This window comes from Bos javanicus, chromosome X, assembly GCF_032452875.1.
Source record: "Bos javanicus breed banteng chromosome X, ARS-OSU_banteng_1.0, whole genome shotgun sequence".
Classification (NCBI taxonomy): domain Eukaryota; kingdom Metazoa; phylum Chordata; class Mammalia; order Artiodactyla; family Bovidae; genus Bos; species Bos javanicus.
The window spans coordinates 54804825-54824348 of NC_083897.1; the positions used below are offsets into that span (position 1 = coordinate 54804825).

The 19524-nt window shown below is 39.6% G+C and overlaps 1 protein-coding gene across 15 annotated transcripts in view; it reads left to right on the top strand.

Moving 5' to 3' along the window:
- Positions 1–19524, top strand: part of IL1RAPL2 (interleukin 1 receptor accessory protein like 2) — a 1479983-nt gene that overhangs the window by 67272 nt on the left and 1393187 nt on the right. For 13 of the 15 annotated variants that reach the window (XM_061409315.1, XM_061409320.1, XM_061409307.1 and 10 more), the window contains one exon: positions 1622–1696. The exons of 1 other annotated variant lie outside the window; for it this stretch is intronic. The gene's annotated coding sequence lies outside the window, so the exon portion shown is untranslated. Of the gene's footprint in view, positions 1–1621; positions 1697–6191; positions 6430–19524 lie in introns of all 15 variants that reach the window. One more of the 15 variants, XM_061409306.1, reaches the window with a different exon arrangement.

The window sequence follows — 19524 nt, forward strand, 5'->3', positions numbered from 1 at the left end:
GAAGCATAGTAGAGGGCAGATTGGCAGTAGGCGATACAGGAAGAGGCAGACCAATCAGGAAGTCATTGGCAAAGTGTGAGCAAGAAATGAAGAATAGAGTTCCTAAGAAGTAGGAGCAGGTAGGAGGATATACAAGAGAGGGCAGAGGTGAGTGACAGTCAAGAGTCAGAAACACCAGGACTTGGTGACTTTTTAAAAAGAATTTTTACGTTTTGGCCACACGGCATGTGAGATCTTAATTCCTTGACCAGGGATTGAACCTGCGCCACCTGTACTGGAAGCACGGAATCTTAACCACTAGACCTCCAGGGAAGTCTCAGGACCATTGAGGGTCGGGGACAAGCAGAAGGAGAAAGGGTAGGGAAAGGGAAAGGACGAAGGAAAGGAAGAGAAGGAGAGGAAAAGAAAGACTAGGGTGACTCTGGGTCCCTACGTTTGGATTGGGAGGATGGTAATACCATGGTAAAATATACCGTATTTTAAGGAATTTGGAATAGGAAACAAGATGTATAAGTGGAAATTATATTTTCATTTTTGGCTATATTGAGTTGGCTGTAATAATAGTAAGTAAAACAACTATAAGAATTTACCAAATGCTTATTCTATGTCAGTTTCTGTGATGAACATGTTCAATATCTCACAGGTGAGATACTTCCCACAGATAGGTGCCATTATCATCCCTATTTTACAGGTGGAGGAAACTGAGACATTAAGTAGTCAAATTGTTTGCTTGTGTTTATAAATGTCAGAGCTAGAATTTGAATCAGAGTTTTTTTTTTTTTTCCTCCAAAGCTCCAGTTGTGGTTCTAATGAGCAATGTTTAAAAACAATTGGACTATATGATGATCTTTTATTTTTATGTAGTTTGCTTCACGTTTTCTATTTCATATTCAGTGCTCCCATTTTATTGAGTTTTCCTATTTCTCCTTCTCTTTTTTTGTTGTTCTTTCTCAAGCCTTTATCAAGCATAGTAGAAAAGCTTTTGTATACATATATATAGTATGTATAGTATATTTTAGAAAATTTATGAATTTCTGCCTACCTAAAAAAATTTATGACATTTTCATTCAACTTGTTTGACTTAGTATGAATAGCATGCTAGATTTCTAATTTATATTCACTCAAAACTTTGATATAATTCCATGTATTTTGGCATCTAATATTACTGCTAAAAGTCTAGAAAACTTATTATCTTAGTGCTTTTAAAAAAATTTGAATGAAGCTTGAAATTTCTAATCCATAAAAAACCTAACAGGAAATTAACAAGTGATACAGAATAAACTAAAGTACAGTTTTTGTTCAAATTTCACAAAATTTTATGCTAGTGTCCATTATTTGTTTTCATATCTTATTCAAGACTCTCTATTGTATTTAATTGCATTGGGCAGCTTCAGCTGCATGCAACAAATTCTGGTGAATTCTCTTTTCATTTTTATTTTATTACAAATATTTTCTAATTTTTCTTGTTATAGGTTCTTAGATACACCCATCATTTAAAAGTGGACATTTAATGTCCAAATACATGGGATTTTGTTTATCATTCATATTAATGTCTCATTTTGATACTAATTTCTTATTTAAATGCATTCTTCTCTGCAATCATCCTCTGTGTTTTTTTCAGTATAAGTTTATTGAGGATTTTGATGGCTAAGTTGAAGATTTCTCTTGATGAATGTCACATCGCACTTGAAACTATGTGAGTTATTTTCAAATATCTTTTGATACTGATTTCTAGCGTAATTCCACAGTGATAAGAGAACAGACTCTATAAGTTTCCAATACCTTTTAGACCATGAAATTTTTGTATCTTGTTGTATGTCCCTGGGTATATGTTCCAGTGTCTCCTAGTTTACAATCTATGGGAACTTGAATTTGTATGCTACTGTCATATGAAAATTATATAAATCCTAATTATGTTCAATTGGTTTACAGTGCTTTTCAGATCTTCTATATCTTTCTACCTCTGTATATTCATTCTGTTAATTTTTGAATGCTTAATATTGAAATTCAACTAAAATCTTAATTTATCTACTTAAGAAAATAATTGTAATATGTAGTGGAACTATATGTGACCTTGTTCTATATTTTCCAAGTCTCCAGTAAATGTGTTATCATACTTTAATAATTAAAAAAATTAAACTTAAAAGGCTAGTCACTGAAGTATGATTCATAAGGAGACAGGGAATGGGATTCAGAACCCAGCTGGAGGTTTGGTCTGAGTTAGGAGGAAAACCCGTTCTCTCTATAAGAGACAAGCAGGTAGGCAGGTACATATATAGAAAAGTACGTAGGGAGGGGTCCAGGGAGTTGGGGAGTTTATACTTAGTGGTTTTTATTTTCTCTGGGCCAAGAAATAGACCATCTGCTGAGAGAAACATATTGAGAGTGAGAGTTGGGGGGTGCTTGGTGCCACAAGTCATTAATCATCAGTTTGGGATCAATGTTTACCTAGCATTTGAGCAGGAAGGCTTCAGAATATATGTAGGATGTGGCCCATCTGCCAATGTTGAACAAGAAACTTATTGTTTCCTGATCTCTGAACAAGGCCATGGCTTTGCACTTTGAAACAGAGTATCAGCATTACCTATCTATCTTCTACAATTAGGAGAAAATGCCTTCTACCTTAGTTAAGCAGAAACATGTTTGGACCTTTTCAAAAGGAACTTTTAATAGAAAATTTGGTGTGAGAGGGCACAGACAGAGAAGTGGACAATCTTCAGGAGTACAGATTCCTTACTGGAACTATTAATAACCTCTGTCTGGGGAGGCCTTACAAATAGCTGTGAAAAGAAGAGAAGCGAAAAGCAAAGGAGAAAAGGAAAGATATAAACATCTGAATGCAGAGTTCCAAAGAATAGCAAGAAGAGATAAGAAAGCCTTCTTCAGTGATCAATGCAAAGAAATAGAGGAAAACAACAGAATGGGAAAGACTAGGGATCTCTTCAAGAAAATCAGAGATACCAAAGGAACATTTCATGCAAAAATGAGCTCGATAAAGGACAGAAATGGTATGGACCTAACAGAAGCAGAAGATATTAAGAAGAGATGGCAAGAATACACAGAAGAACTATACAAAAAGATCTTCACGACCCAGATAATCACGATGGTGTGATCACTGACCTAGAGCCAGACATCCTGGAATGTGAAGTCAAGTGGGCCTTAGAAAGCATCACTACGAACAAAGCTAGTGGAGGTGATGGAATTCCAGTTGAGCTATTCCAAACCCTGAAAGATGATGCTGTGAAAGTGCTGCACTCAGTATGCCAGCAAATTTGGAAAACTCAGCAGTGGCTACAGGACTGGAAAAGGTCAGTTTTCATTCCAATCCCAAAGAAAGGCAATGCCAAAGAATGCTCAAACTACCGCACAGTTGCACTCATCTCACATGCTAGTAAAGTAATGCTCAAAATTCTCCAAGCCAGGCTTCAGCAATATGTGAACCGTGACCTTCCTGATGTTCAAGCTGGTTTTAGAAAAGGCAGAGGAACCAGAGATCAAATTGCCAACATCTGCTGCATCATAGAAAAAGCAAGAGAGTTCCAGAAAAACATCTATTTCTGCTTTATTGACTATGCCAAAGCCTTTGACTGTGTGGATCACAATCAACTGTGGAAAATTCTGAAAGAGATGGGAATACCAGACCACCTGATCTGCCTCTTGAGAAATCTGTATGCAGGTCAGGAAGCAACAATTAGAACTGGCCATGGAACAACAGACTGGTTCCAAATAGGAAAAGGAGTTCGTCAAGGCTGTATATTGTAACCCTGTTTATTTAACTTCTATGCAGAGTACATCATGGGAAACGCTGGACTGGAAGAAACACAAGCTGGAATCAAGATTGCCGGGAGAAATATCAATAACCTCAGATATGCAGATGACACCACCCTTATGGCAGAAAGTGAAGAGGAACTCAAAAGCCTCTTGATGAAAGTGAAAGTGTAGTGTGAAAAGGTTGGCTTAAAGCTCAACATTCAGAAAACGAAGATCATGGCATCCGGTCCCACCACTTCATGGGAAATAGATGGGGAAACAGTGGAAACAGTGTCAGACTTTATTTTTCTGGGCTCCAAAATCACTACAGATGGTGACTGCAGCCATGAAATTAAAAGACACTTACTCCTTGGAAGGAAAGTTATGACCAACTTAGATAGCATATTCAAAAACAGAGACATTACTTTGCCAACAAAGGTTCGTCTAGTCAAGACTATGGTTTTTCCTGTGGTCATGTATGGATGTGAGAGTTGGACTGTGAAGAAGGCTGAGTGCCAAAGAATTGATGCTTTTGAGCTGTGGTGTTGGAGAAGACTCTTGATAGTCCCTTGGACTGCAAGGAGATCCAACCAGTCCATTCTGAAGGAGATCAGCCCTGGGATTTCTTTGGAAGGAATGATGCTAAAGCTGAAACTCCAGCACTTTGGCCACCTCATGCGAAGAGTTGACTCATTGGAAAAGACTGTGATGCTGGGAGGGATTGGGGGCAGGAGGAGAAGGGGACGACAGAGGATGAGATGGCTGGATGGCATCACTGACTCGATGGACGTGAGTCTGAGTGAACTCCGGGAGTTGGTGATGGACAGGGAGGCCTGGCGTGCTGCGATTCATGGGGTCACAAAGAGTCGGACATGACTGAGCGACTGATCTGATCTGATATGATACAAAATATCAACTTGGTTTACCCAAATTTCAGGATTTCGGTTCCTACTCTTCTCCATGGCCTCTTCCTACAGACTTCCAGTGGCTCTCCTTCCATGGCAGTTGGATCATATCACACAGTTCTTTCTCCTGCTCTTTTGTTGCCTTCACATTCCTTGTTTCTCTACTATGGAAGACCACTTCCTTCCATCTGGCCTAAATATTGCTTATTGTGATGGTTAATTTTACATGTCAGCTTGACTGGCCATGGGGTGCCCAGATTAAAAATGATTCTGGGTGTGTCTGAGGGTGTTTCTGGATGAAATAAGCATTTGAATTGGTAGACTCAGTAGGGTGCCCGCTCCACTGTGACTATTGCTGTTGTTCAGTTGCTAAATCATGTCTGACTCTTTGGGATCCCAATGAACTGAGGCACACCAGGCTTCCCTGTCCTTCATCATTTCCTGGAGTTTGCTCAAACTCATGGCCATTGAATTGGTGATACCATCCAAACATCTCATCCTCTGTCATCACCTTCTTCTGCTGCTCTCAGTCTTTCCCAGGATCAGGGTCTTTTCCAGTGAGTTGGCTCTTTGCATCTGGTAGCCAAAGTATTGGAGCTTCAGCTTCAGTATCAGTCCTTCCAATGAATAGTGAGGGGTGATTTCCTTTAGGATTGACTGATTTGATCCTCTTGATATCCAGGGGACTCTCAAGAGTCTTCCTCAGCACCACTGCTGCTGCTAAGTTGCTTTAGTTGTATCTGACTCTGTGCGACTCCATGGACGGCAGCCCACCAGGCTCCCCTGTCCCTGGGATTCTCCAGTCAAGAACACTGGAATTCTTTGGCACTCAGCATTCTTTATGTCCATACCTACATCCATACATGACTACTGGGAAAACAATAGCTTTGACTACACGGAATTTGTTGGTAAAGTGATACCTCTGCTTTTTAATACACTGTCTAGGTTTTTCATAGCTTTTCTTCCAAGGAAAAAGCGTCTTTTAATTTTATGGCTGCAGTCTGTAAGTGGGCCTCATCCGATCTGTTCAAAGCTTGAATAGAACAAAAGGCAGAGGGAGGCATGAAAGATAAAAACCATATGCTTTCTTTTCCTGCTCTACTTCCTCCCAGCAGCTTAAATCTTGGGACTTGGCACCTCCATGGTTTTTGATTACCTTAGCATCCTAGGATGTTTTCCCTGGATCTTACCCTAAGTCAACCTGTGCATTAAAATAAGCTTCAGTGTTAGGTACAAAGATACATGATCAAGTCACCTCTATCAGAAGTGACTTGAAGGGAGAACTCAGGCTTTCGCTGCCTGATCTTCTCTTCTAGACCCCAGAACAGAGCTTTATACCTAGTAAGGTTGTTGGGTTTAATTCATGAACTCATAAACTTGTGAAGTTGGAGAAAATGGGTCTCAGAGATGGTGTAGTGCCTGGTTTGCAGTCCTTTATCAGGGCACCTTCATTGTCCTCATCTAATTCTAGTTTATGTTTGATTATCTGAGCAAGACTGACTGCTGTTTGATCTGATATTGTCTTGTCAAGTACAGAATAGATTGTTCTATCAGCATACAACTGTGCTGACATGAGGAGGGAAAGAAGAAGATTCTTTTTAGAAGAAATAGAAAAGATCCAAGCTGTTCTACCTGATAGCAGACTGTTGGAGAAGATGGCCGACCGATTAGGGAAACCATATCCTGTTTCCATGCCATCCCCAAAGCCCTTGCTGGTGCCATGCTGCCCACAAGCCCTGTAGCTAAGGTCTTCCCTTCTTGGTGCCATCCAAAGGTGAGAATGTAACTTCTGCCTTTTTATTTCCCCTTCCCTTCAATAAGCTCCTCATTTCTTGGCTGATGACAACTTAACATACTACACTTTCTGAAGCAATATACATTTAGAAGAAACTGCTTAGAGGGAGGAAGACAGCTGGAAATTTGGTCAATAAATCAGATAAACAGGAGGAATCTATGTTTTCCCTTGGTTTCCCTGGTGGCTTAATGGTAAAGAATCTGTCTGCCAATGCAGGAGATGCAGGTTTGAACCCTGAGTTGGGAAGATCTCCTGGAGGAGGAAATGGCAACCTACTCCAGTATTCCTGCCTGGGAAATCCCATGGACGGAGAAGCCTGGTGGGCTACAGTCCATCAGGTTGCAAAGAATTGGATACCGGTTTGCTTCTAAACAAAACTACAAAAGAAGAAAAAAAAAATGTTTCCCATAGAAGGGAGGGAGAAGTGGCCTTCCCAGTGCTCTCAAACCATGTTATATTCAGTGAAGTTCTGTAGGTCATTAAATAAGAAACAAGAAAACTAAAAATTCTCAGCCAAAGGCAATGTGGTGACCCTTAGGTCAGAAACTAGCTTTTCCAATGTAAGTCAGATGTCTTAATTTTACAGTGAAGAAACTGAGGTTCAGAGAAGGAAAGCAATTTGCCGTTTTCCCATGAGAAAGTTCTAGACTTTCTGCCTCTGTTGTTCCATACAGATGAGAATTCTTTGTATTTGGCTGCTCAGATTCTCTGCCACTTTCTCTAGTAAAAGTTGACATGAGATCTTTTGTATTTTTTGCAAGTAAAAGAGGTAAAACAGAGTCGTTTTTAAGAGGAGAAAGTAGAGGTTTATTTTAAATATAATTCTTAAAAAAATTAAATTGGGGATATGATACAGTATTTGAATTATTGATGGAGACTAGAGAAATTTATTCAATAATCTTTATTTAGAGGTAATAAGCCAAAAAGAATGCATGCTAGTTATCAGGATAGAAACTGGGATGAATAGGAGGTTGTGCCTGGTGGCTGGATTAATGAAATTCTCATGAAAAGGAGAATGGAGGTGGGAGAATCCTGAATTGAAAATCACAATTAGACTTCCTTTTTAAAGTTTTCCAAGTAAATGCTGTCAGCTTTGTTGTAAGAAAGGAATTTTAGGGAAGACTCCCCTTTGAATTGGGTCAGAGCAGCATGAAAAAAAAGCTACATAATGTATATGGATGCCTGAAAGGCCCATTTCTCAATTAGTTTTATCTTGAGCAGGCCAAATCACCAGAATCCCTAATTGATGGATTTCTGAAGTCTTCTTGTCATATTGTGGGTTCCAAATAGAGCAGCATCTGGGATCTGTTTCCCTCATTTTTGAGAAGTGAAGTAGATTTGGGAGAACCCTCATCCCTCTCCTCTGTCCTGGTTCAAGGGGAGTGTGGTAGATGTGGGGAGATACCTTAAGGTCTCAGGTGTGATTTCTTTTAGAACAGGGACATTTATAATGATGGATAAAGATATTAGAAGACTTTTAATCCTTTGGTTCTGATACTTTCTACGAACTATCTAATATAATTGCCCTAATACTGCCGTTTCCCCTGCCTATGCCTCTTTTGCCCATTGTTCTTTTCCTTTTGCCCACAGCATCCAGTCACAGATGTGAGGCTGCACATAACCTCTGACTGCCCAGCTCTTCTCATTTTATACACAGGAGCACTTCCCTTTGACCCCCTTACCCCTACTTTGCTAGTTAATAGGGTGTGTTAGAGCATTGTACTCACTGAGTCCATTTGAAATGAGAGGATCAACCCTGAGGCTGAACTTCAAACTCCTTATCCCCCTGGAATCACAGCAGCTCCCTGGTTGTCATGGAGGGGAAGAAGCAAGATGGCCTTCTTTGGTAATCACAATCACACTCATCCACACATTGTCCTAGAATCTCTGGTATAGGAATCCTTCAGAAGTGAACCAGAGACTTCCTCAACTGGATAAAGTAACACACCACCTTTGGTAACTCAGCTAGTAAACAAAGTGAAGTAAGACTGGATAAGGAAGAGAAAAGATGGGAACAGTGTCATGGCAAAGTCTGTCTTGCTGAACAGGGACACTTATTTGCAGTATCATTCTGCAGTATTGTACTGGGCTGGAATTCTGTGAGTGCTGCCACTAGGGAAGAACAGATGGGGAAGTGACACAGTTCTCAGCAACCATCGCTAGATATAGAAATACACAGAAGAGGGTAGAGGTGATTTTCTGAAGTCAGCATGAAACAGAATTTATTCAGAAGCACACCCAAACTTCCTGAAATTTTGGAACAAATGAAGCAGAAAAGGTGCTGAGCAGTTGCCATAAACTGACAATAACAGTGAATCAAACATTCATGAGTTAAAATCAGAACACAGCCCATAGATTTGAGGCTCAGTCTGAACTAGGGTTAATATACAGTTGAGAGAGTTGCCTGTTCTAGACTCTTCTTTAAGCTACAAAGGCCTGAAATTGGCTGTGTGTATCCATGGAACTAGGCAGTTTAAAGTCTATGTTTCATTTTTTTTTTCTTTATGGTGATTTGACTAACTGGATTGATTTGGTGCCAAGTTGACAGGAAGTGAGCTTGTTGATTTACATCAAGGCCCATCTACTACCTTGATTTCCATTTTAAAACTTGTGATAGAATTTAAAAACAATGACATTACTGACGTTGTAACATGTTAGAAAAGTTTAGAAAAGTGTTTTTGAGTAGCTTTGCTTACATGCATGAGAGGAGAATGTTTTTCTGATATTCATAGTCTAGCATCTTTAAATTAATTACAGCAATCATCTTGGTCAAATCCCTGAGTAATGTGCTCTTTTAAAGGAAGGGGCTTCATCACTAAGATTTGAGAGAAGAAAAGAATATGCAGAATGGATTCTAGGAAGCATCCAGAAACTCCTTAGGCTCCAGGGTCTCCAAGGAGAACAAGACAGATGTCTGGGTGTACACAGACATGCTAGGGCATAATCAGAGAAGAATAAAGCAAAGGGATGAGAAAAACAAGCATAGACAGACCTGAAAGAAGAGGAAGAAATAAGGCAGTGTGAATGGGTTCAGGGCCACTGAAAGTGCTAAGATTTTCTTTCCATGTTTTAGACTTTTGAAGGCATTTGGGGCTTACAAGTGGGCTAAGACCTTGATATTCTCTAAGTTGATAGCACCAACCTGGAGAGTGACTCTTTAAAACATCTCTGGCATCTGCCACTTAAATCACTACCACCCCAATTTGGTTTGTGGTTTTAATCAATTAATATATGTGGTACTCATCAATGAATAAAACAGACAAAAATCCATCCTGTAGTGGACTTTCTATTCTAGAGGGGGAAGGAAGTAATAAACACACAACAAAAGATAAATTCAAATAACTTGCAAATGTTATGAAGAAAAGAAAGCAGAGGTATGGGATAGAATGACACACAATGAATGTGTTTGTGCACATACTTAAATCTGAATAGTAAGAGAAGCTATCATCAAAGAGGTGATGTTGGACAAGAGACTTAAATGACAAGAGAGAGCCGATCAAAGACCCAGAGGAAGAATATTCAATGTGTATGAAAGAACACGTGCAAAGGCCCTGAGGCAGAACCGAGCTCTGTGTGTTTAACAAACAGCACTAAGGCCGGTACAGCCACCCTATATTGAGAGAAGAGGAGAATCATAGGAGATGAAATCAGAGAAGTGAACAGGGGCAAGAACTAAGAATTCTGAACTCTGTAGGCTCTGAAATAAACTAGAACTCTGTTGGCCTAGGAAGGAATTTGGATTTTATTCTGAAAGAAAAAGGGAGCCATTGGTGGGCTTTACGAAGGGGTATTACATGATTTAGTATACATTTATTTTTTTTTAAATGCTCCATCTACTGTATGAGGAATGAATTTTAAGAGGTCAAGACCAGAGACAGAAAGACCAATTATAAGCCAACGGAAAAGTCCAAACAAGACTCAGACACAACAGACCAGAAAGCCGGCCCTGTCCAGCTGCTGATGCCCAGCAAGGCCCCCTGTCCCTTCCTTCAGGCTGAAGAACTACTTGGATCTCTTTGGGTTCAGGCTGGAAGAGACAGGCCATAAGGAGAACAGTGAGGAAGATAAGGAGGACAAGCTTCATGCAAAGGAGAAGAAAGGCAGAGAGGAGGAAGAAAAGGCAAAGAAGAACAAGCATAAGAAGAGCAAGGACAAGGCAGAGGACAAGGGAAGGGATGAACAGCGGCCACAGAAGCCCTGGGGCCTGGAGAGGACCTCAGTGGAGCTGGAGGCTCATTTTTTGCTCTTTCTAGCATGTTTTTCCAGCCTATATCCTTGTTGTATGCTAAGACACTGTCAGTCTTCAAACTTGGCAGAGGTGCAACCTCCAACCCTGATTGCATTAAGACTTGGCTACCTTCTGTTTTTAGAACATAGGGAAAGTGATACAGAAATCACTGCTTGAACAGCAGTAAATATGAGTGTGGATATCTAGGGTTATGGATTGAGCCCTGACAGTGCTGAGTCCTGGATCTGGAGTAACAGAAGCAGATTGTTGTTTAGTCACTCAGTCATGTCCTACTCTTTGTGACCCCAAGGACTGTAGCCTGCCAGGCTCCTCTGTCCATGGAATTTCCTAGGCAAGAATACTGAAGTGTATAAAAAGGCAGAGAAATATTCAGCAGGTAAAGGAACATGATAAATGCCCACCCAACCAAACAAAATAAGAGGAGATAGGGAGTCTACCTGAAAAATAATTCAGAATAATGATAGTAAAGATGATCCAAAATCTTGAAAACAAAATGGAGTTACAGATAAATAGACTAGAGACAAGGATTGAGAAGATGCAAGAAATGTTCAACAAGGACCTAGAAGAAATAGAGAGTCAATCAATAATGAATAATGCAGTAACTGAAATCAAAAGTATTCTGGAGGGAACCAACAGTAGAATAACGGAGGCAGAAGATAGGATAAATGAGGTGGAAGATATAATGGTGGAAGTAAATGAAGCAGAGAGGAAAAAAGAATTAAATGAGAACAACCTCAGAGACCTCTGGGACAATGTTAAATGCCCCAGCATTTGAATCACAGGAGTCCCAGAAGAAGACAAAAAGAAAGGTCATAAGAAAATACTTGAGGAGATAATAGTTGAAAACTTCCCTAAAATGGGGAAGGAAATAGTCACCCAACTCCAAGAAACCCAGAGAGTCCCAAACAGGATAAACCCAAGGCGAAACACCCCAAGACACATATTAATCAAACTAATGAAGATCAAAGACAGAGACCAAATATTAACAGCATCAAGGGAAAAGCAACAAACAACACTCAAAGGGATGCCCATAAGGATAATAGCTGATCTTGCAATAGAGACTCTTCAGACCAGAAGGGAATGGCAGGACATACTTAAAGTGATGAAAGAGAAAAAACCTACAACCAAATTACTATACCCAGAAAGGATCTCATTCAAATATGAAGGAGAAATCAAAATCTTTACAGACAAGCAAAAGCTGAGAGAATTCAGCACCACCAAACCAGCTCTTCAACAAATGCTAAAGGATCTTCTCTAGACAGGAAACACAGAAAAGGTGTATAAACTCGAACCCAAAACAACAAAGTAAATGGCAATGGGATCATACTTATCAATAATTACCTTAAATGTAAATGGGTCGAATGCCCCAATGAAAAGACAAAGACTGGCTGAATGGATACAAAAACAGACCCACCTCAAACCAAGGGAAACATACAGTCTGAAAGTGAAGGGCTGGAAAAAGATAATTCATGCAAATGGAGACCAAAAGAAAGCAGGTGTAGCAGTACTCATATCAGATAAAATGACTTTGAAATAAAGGCCATGAAAAGAGACAAAGAAGGACACTACATAATGATCAAAGGATTAATCCAAGAAGAAGATATAGCAACTGTAAATATATATGCACCCAACATAGGAGCACCTCAATACATAAGGCAAATGCTAACAAGTATGAAAGGGGAAATTAACAATAACACAATAATAATGGGAGAATTCAATACCCCACTCACACCTATGGATAGATCGACCAAACAGAAAATTAGCAAGGAAACAAAACTTTAAATGATACAATGAACCAGCTAGACCTAATTGATATCTATAGGACATTTCACCCAAACAGTGAATTTCACCTTTTTCTCAAGTGCACATGGAACATTCTCCAGGATAGATCACATCCTGGGCCATAAATCTAGCCTTAGCAAATTCAAAAAAATTGAAACCACTTCAAGCAGATTTTCTGATCACAATGCAGTAAGATTAGATGTCAACTATAAGGAAAAAACTATTAAAAATGCAAACATATGGAGGCTAAATAACACACTTCTGAATAACCAACAAATCATGGAAGATGTCAAAAAGGAAATCAAAATATGCATAGAAACAAATAAAAGTGAAAACACGACAACCTAAAACCTATGGGATTCAGTAAAAGCAGTGCTAAGGGAAAGGTTCATAAGCAATACAAGCTTACCTCAAGAAACAAGAGAAAAATCAAATAAATAACCTAACTTTACACCTAAAGCAACTAGAAAAAGAAGAAATGAAGAATCCTAGGTTTCATAAAAGGAAAGATCATAAAAATTAGGGCAGAAATAAATGAAAAAGAAACAAAGGAGACTATAGGAAAAATCAACAAAACTAAAACCTGGTTGTTTGAGAAGATAAATAAAATAGATGAACCATTCCCAGACTCATCAAGAAAAAAAGGGAAAAGAATAAAATCAGCAAAATTAAAAATGAAAATGGAAAAATCACAACAGACAACACAGAAATATAAAGGATCATAACAGATTACTATCAGCAACTATATGCCAATAAAATGGATAACTTGAAGGAAATGGATGAATTCTTCGAAAAGTATAACCTTCCAAAACGGAACCAGGAAGAAATAGAAAATCTTAACAGACCCATCACAAGCACAGAAATTGAAACTGTAGTAAAAAATCTTCCAACAAACAAAAGCCAGGACCAGATGGCTTCACAGCTGAATTCTACCAAAACTTTAGAGAAGAGCTAACACCTATCCTACTCAAACTCTTCCAGAAAAATGCAGAGGAAGGTAAACTCCCAAACTGTTTGTATGAGGCCACCATCACCCTAATACCAAAACCTGACAAATCTGCCACAAAAAAGAAAACTACAGGCCAATATCACTGATGAACATAGATGCAAAAATCCTTAACAAAATTCTAGCAAACAGAATCCAACAACATATTAAAAAGATCATACATTTGACCAAGTGGGCTTTATCCCAGGGATGCAAGGATTCTTCGATATTCACAAATCAATCAGTGTGATACACCATGTTAACAAATTGAAGAATAAACACCATATGATTATCTCAATACATGCAGAGAAAGCCTCTGACAAAATTCAACACCCATTTATGATAAAAACTCTCCAGAAAGCAGGCACAGAAGGAACATACTTCAACATAATACAAGCCATATATGATAAACCCACAGCAAACATTATCCTCAATGGCAAAAAATTGAAAGCATTTCCCTTAAAGTCAGAAACAAGACAAGGGTGACCACTCTCTGCTACAGCCCACGACTACTGTTCAACATAGTTTTGGGAGTTTTAGCCACAAAAATCAGAGAAGAAAAAGAAAAGGAATCCAGATTGGAAAATAAGTATAACTCTCACTGTTTGCAGATGACATGATCCTCTACATAGAAAACCCTATATATAAAAAAAAGAAAACCCTAAAGACTCTACCAGAAAATTACTAGAGCTAATCAATGAATATACTAAATTTTCAGGATATAATATTAATGTGGAGAAATCCCTTGCATTCCTATAGACTAACAATAAGAAAACAGAAAGAGAAATTTCAACAAAAGAATAAAATACTTGGGAATAAATCTACCTAAAAAACAAAAGACCTATATATAGAAAACTATAAAACACTGATGAAAGAAATCAAAGATGATACAAATAGATGGAGAAATATAACATGTTCATTGATTGGAAGAAGAATGAATATCATGAAGATGAGTGTACTACCCAAGGCAATCTATAGATTCAATGTAATCTCTATCAAGCTACCAACGGTATTTTTCAGAGAACTAGAACAAATAATTTCACAATTTTTTATGGAAATACAAAACACCTCAAATAGCCAAAGCAATCTTGAGAAAGAAGAATGGAACTGGAGGAATCAACCTGCCTGACTTCAGACTAAACTACAAAGCTTCAGTCATCAAGACAGTATGGTACTGGCACAAAGAAACATAGATCAATGGAATGAGATAGAAAGCCCACAGATAAATCCATGCACCTATGGACACCTTATCTTTGACAAAGGAGGCAAAAATATACAATGGAGAAAAGACAATCTCTTTAACAAATGGTGCTGGGAAAACTGGTCAACCACTTGTAAAAGAATGGAAGTAGAATACTTCCTAACACCATACACAAAAATAAACTCAAAATGGATTAAAGATCTAAATGTAAGACCAAAAACTATAAAACTCTTAGAGGAAAACATAGGCAAAATGTTCTCTGACATAAGTCACAGCAAGATCCTCTATGACCCACCTCTCAGAGTAATGGAAATAAAAGCAAAAATAAATGGGACCTAATTAAACTTAAAAGCTTTTGCACAGCGAAGGAAAGTATAAGTAAGGTGAAAAGACAGCCTTCACAGTGGGAGAAAATAATAGCAAATGAAGCAACTGACAAAGAATTAATGTCAAAAATAAACAGCTCATGTAGCTCAATACCAGAAAAATGAACAACCCAATAAAAAAATGGGCCAAAGAACTAAACAGACATTTCTCCAAAGAAGACATACAGATGGCTGACTAACACATGAAAAGATGCTCAACATCACTCATTATCAGAGAAATTCAAATCAAAACCACAGTGAAGTACCGTCTCATGCTGGTGAGAATGGCTGCCATCAAAACTCTGCAAACAATAAATGCTGGAGAGGGTATGGAGAAAAGGGAACCCTCTTACACTGTTGGTGGGTGCAAACTAGTACAGCCACTATGGAGAACAGTGTAGAGATTCCTTAAAAAACTGGAAATAAAACTGCCATAAGACCCAGCAATCCTACTGCTGGGCATACACACTGAGGAAAGCTGAATTGAAAGAGACATGTGTAACCCAATATTCATCGCAGCACTGTTTACAATAGCCAGGGCATGGAAGCAACCTAGATGTCCATCAGCAGATGAATGGATAAGAAAGCTGTGGTACATATACACAATGGAATATTACTCAGCTATTAAAAAGAATGCATTTGACTCAGTTCTAATGAGGTGGATGAAACTGGAGCCTATTATACAGAGTGAAGCAAGTCAGAAAGAAAAACACCAATACAGTATATTAATGCATATATATGGAATTTAGAAAGATGTTAATGATCATCCTATATATGAGACAGCAAAAGAGACAGAGATATAAAGAACAGACTTTTGGACTCTGTGGGAGAAGGTGAGGGTGGGATGATTTGAGAGAATAGCATTTAAACATGTATATTACCATATGTGAAACAGATCACCATTCCAAGTTCGATGCATGAAACGGGGCACTCAATACTGTTGCACTGGGACAACCCAGAGGGATTGGATGGGGAGGGAGGTGGGAGGTGTTCTTGGAATGGGGAGAAACATGTACACCTGTGCCTGATTCATGTCAATATATGGCAAAAACCACCACAATATTGTAAAGTAGTTAGCTTCCAATTAAAATAAATAAATTAATTTAAAAGAGAATATTAGAGTGGGTTTTCATTTCCTTCTCCACAGGGTCTTCCTAATCCACAAATTAAACTCTATCTCCTGCATTGGCAGGTGGATTCTTTACCACTGAGCCACCAGGGAAGCCTGGCAGTGGCAGCTATGTATTCTTTAATAAACACTGTGTGTGTGTGTGTGTGTGTGTTTTGCACAGTCTTATAAAGCATATGGCATAGGTCAGGTCTCCTCTTGCCCAGAGCTAAGGGTGGAACTGATCACAACATTTTTCTTAGATAATGTTATTTTGCCTATATCTCTCTTCTACTTGATTGTGAGCTACTTGAGAGGTTTATTCACATTTTATTTCATATCTGTGTTTCATTCCTTATACCACAGCCCAGAATTCAGGGCACTGTTATCGCTTACCTGGATCAGCCATTCAGCTAGTCTCCCTGCTTGCTTCCTTCAAGCCATAATCCACACTCTGCCTTCCACAGGGACATTTCTAAGGTATACAAGCTCTGTGAAGAGAAAATATTAGAGTTTCTATTTATATTAGGTTTTATTCATTGTTTGATTTATTTGTGCTATCATGTCCATAATATATTAGTACAGGAATACATATATAATGTGTGAGTTACATGCTAAAATTCTTTGAGTTACATGCTCAAATTCTTTGCTGTCAAGGGAATGATATACCAAAAGTGCTAGAGACAACTGGTCTCTAGGAACAAGTTCAAGTTCCTTAGAGCAGCATTGGCAGTCTTGCTTGATCTATTCCTGCCTGTTCTGTCATCAAGGGTAGGAGAACACCCTAGGGGGCATAGAATGCAGGTGATAGAAGTAATTAACATCCAGTAAACAGAACACAACATTCAAAAAATGAAGATCATGGCATCCAGGCCCATCACTTCCTGGCAAATACATGGGGAAACAATGGAAACAGTGAGAGACTTTATTTTTTGGGCTCTAAAATCACTGCAGATGGTGATTGCAGCCATGAAATTAAAAGAGGCTTGTTCCTTGAAAGAAAAGCTTTGACCAACCTAGATAGCATATTAAAAAGTAGAGACATTACTTTGCCAACAAAGGTCCATCTAATCAAAGCTGTGGTTTTTCCAGTAATCATGTAGGGATGTGAGAGCTGGACCATAAAGAAAGCTGAATGCTGAAGAATTGATGCTTTTGAACTGTGGTGTTGGAGAAGAGTTTTGAGAGGCCCTTGGATTGCAAGGAGATCAAAGCAGTTAATCCTAAAGGAAATCATTACTGAATATTCATTGGAAGGACTGATGCTGAAGCTGAAGCTCCAATACTTTGGCCACCTGATGCAAAGAATGGACTCATTGGAAAAGACCCTGATGCTGGGAAAGATTGAAGGCAGGAGGAGAAGGGGATGACATAGGATGATATGGTTGGATAGCATCACTGACTCAATGGACATGAGTTTGAGTAAACTCTGGGAGTTGGTAATGGACATGGAGGCCTTGCATGCTGCAGTCCATGGGGTCACAAAGACCTGGACATGACTGAGTGACTGAACTGAAGGCAGAATTCAGCATGGCAGGGCTTGGCAGGTGGTAATCCTGGCATATCTTCTGTGTCAAGGACTTCGGTGGAAAGTAGTACAGATTTTGTGACAGGTGGGTGAAGCATGGTGACAGGGATCCAGGTGCAGAAGCTGTAGGTATAGGCAGGCTGGGTGTTGGCCAGCATAAAGGAAATAAGAGGTAACAAGACCTAACATGGACTGGACTAGAGCTTGGGATTAGGACTGCCGTCCTTGGGAAGGAGGGAACCAGCAATAGTTAAGCAGTACTCTAGTCGTTGAAGGATGGGAAAGCTGTGAAGGTTACCTGAACTGGGACTTAAGGTAAGGGGAAAATGTCAGTAGTAATAATTTAGGAAGAATCATGAAGGCAACTGGGTCTCAAGAGTGAAATGAATGACTAGTTTTAAGAGCTGGAACCTGAGGTCAGGGATGGCCCATCAGCAAAGGGTGATCAAAGGAAAAGTCCTGGGCAGTATTCCTGTGGTCTGTGGTCAGGCAAAATCTGAGAGCCTGAGGCAGAGTTGAGCATGTATCTTGGAATAAGAGATGCCCAGAAAATAGTTTCAGTCACTGGAAAGGAAGAAGAGGCTGAGGACAAGACAGTACCTGATCCCACACTCTTAAACTGCCATTTATGATCTGCCTCCACAGTAATGGTAACAGCTAACATCTGGTGAGTACTTTCTGTGTGCCAATCATGGTCTCAAGTTTCTATGTATTAATTCATTGAATTCTCAAAACAACAGTAAGACTATTCTGTTTTTGCCCCTATTCTCAAGCTGAGTAGACTGATGCATGATGATATGGTAATGTTGCCAGGAATACACAGAAGCTAAAGCTCACAGGTAGGCAGGCTAGCACCAACGCCCATGCACAGTGCTGTTGTCCATGTGGCACACCAGCCTTCACTTCTATCACAGCTTTTATTGTACCCAATCCTATAGTCAAACTGAGTTGTTCGCTGTCTCCCAAAGATGTTTTATACCTGCCTTCCTGGGGGCCTTCCTATTGTTCTTTTCCCCCAGTGATATGACTGGAATGCTCTTCTTGTTGCTTTTAACCTATTGCCTGGAAAATCCCATGGACAGAGGAGCCTGGTGGGCTATGATCCAGGGCTCGCAAACAGTTGGACCAGACTGAGTGACTGAGCACACACGTACTCCAAGTCCCGGCTCAGATCTTTTCTCTGACACGTTTTCACTATAGGGGCTGAGCTTATGGCTGAATCGTGGTTTTGCAGGTGCGTGCTCAGTCGCTCAGTCCTGTCTGACTGTTTGTGACCTTTTGGAATGTAGCCCGCCAGGTTCCTCTATCTATGAGATTTTTCAGGCAAGAATACTGGAATGCCGTTTATTCACTGAGCCCATCACTAATTGCTGCTTAAAGGGCATAGTCCTAGTCCTGATCCTGGTACCAGCAGCTGTGGGACTATGAGGTATTTTCTGCCTTTTCATCTGAATGGTGTATGTATGTATGTGGTTGTGTGTGTGTATTCAAAAGGACAAGGCTACGTAGGAACTGGTACCATGGAAGGCTCTGGGTGCCATAAGGAAAGGGCCTACCCCAGAGAGATTTGCCTTTGAGCAGATATAGTGGGTGCGGGTTTCCAAAGTGTGCTGGGGAGAGATTAGATTTGGGCTTGGCTTCCTCTGTTGTTTTTGGATAATAGCGTGCTTCCACTCCCTGAGGAGTGTTCACTGGGTTGGTATCACTTGTGTTGGTTTCCAGTAATCTTTATGTAGCGTCTAATTACAGACTAACAGCAGATAGAGAATGCAGAGAAAAGTGCATGCTGGTACAATTGCTAGACAAAGAACACTCTATTCAGCAAAGAATAGCTGTAATGGGTGGGGTCTTTCAGC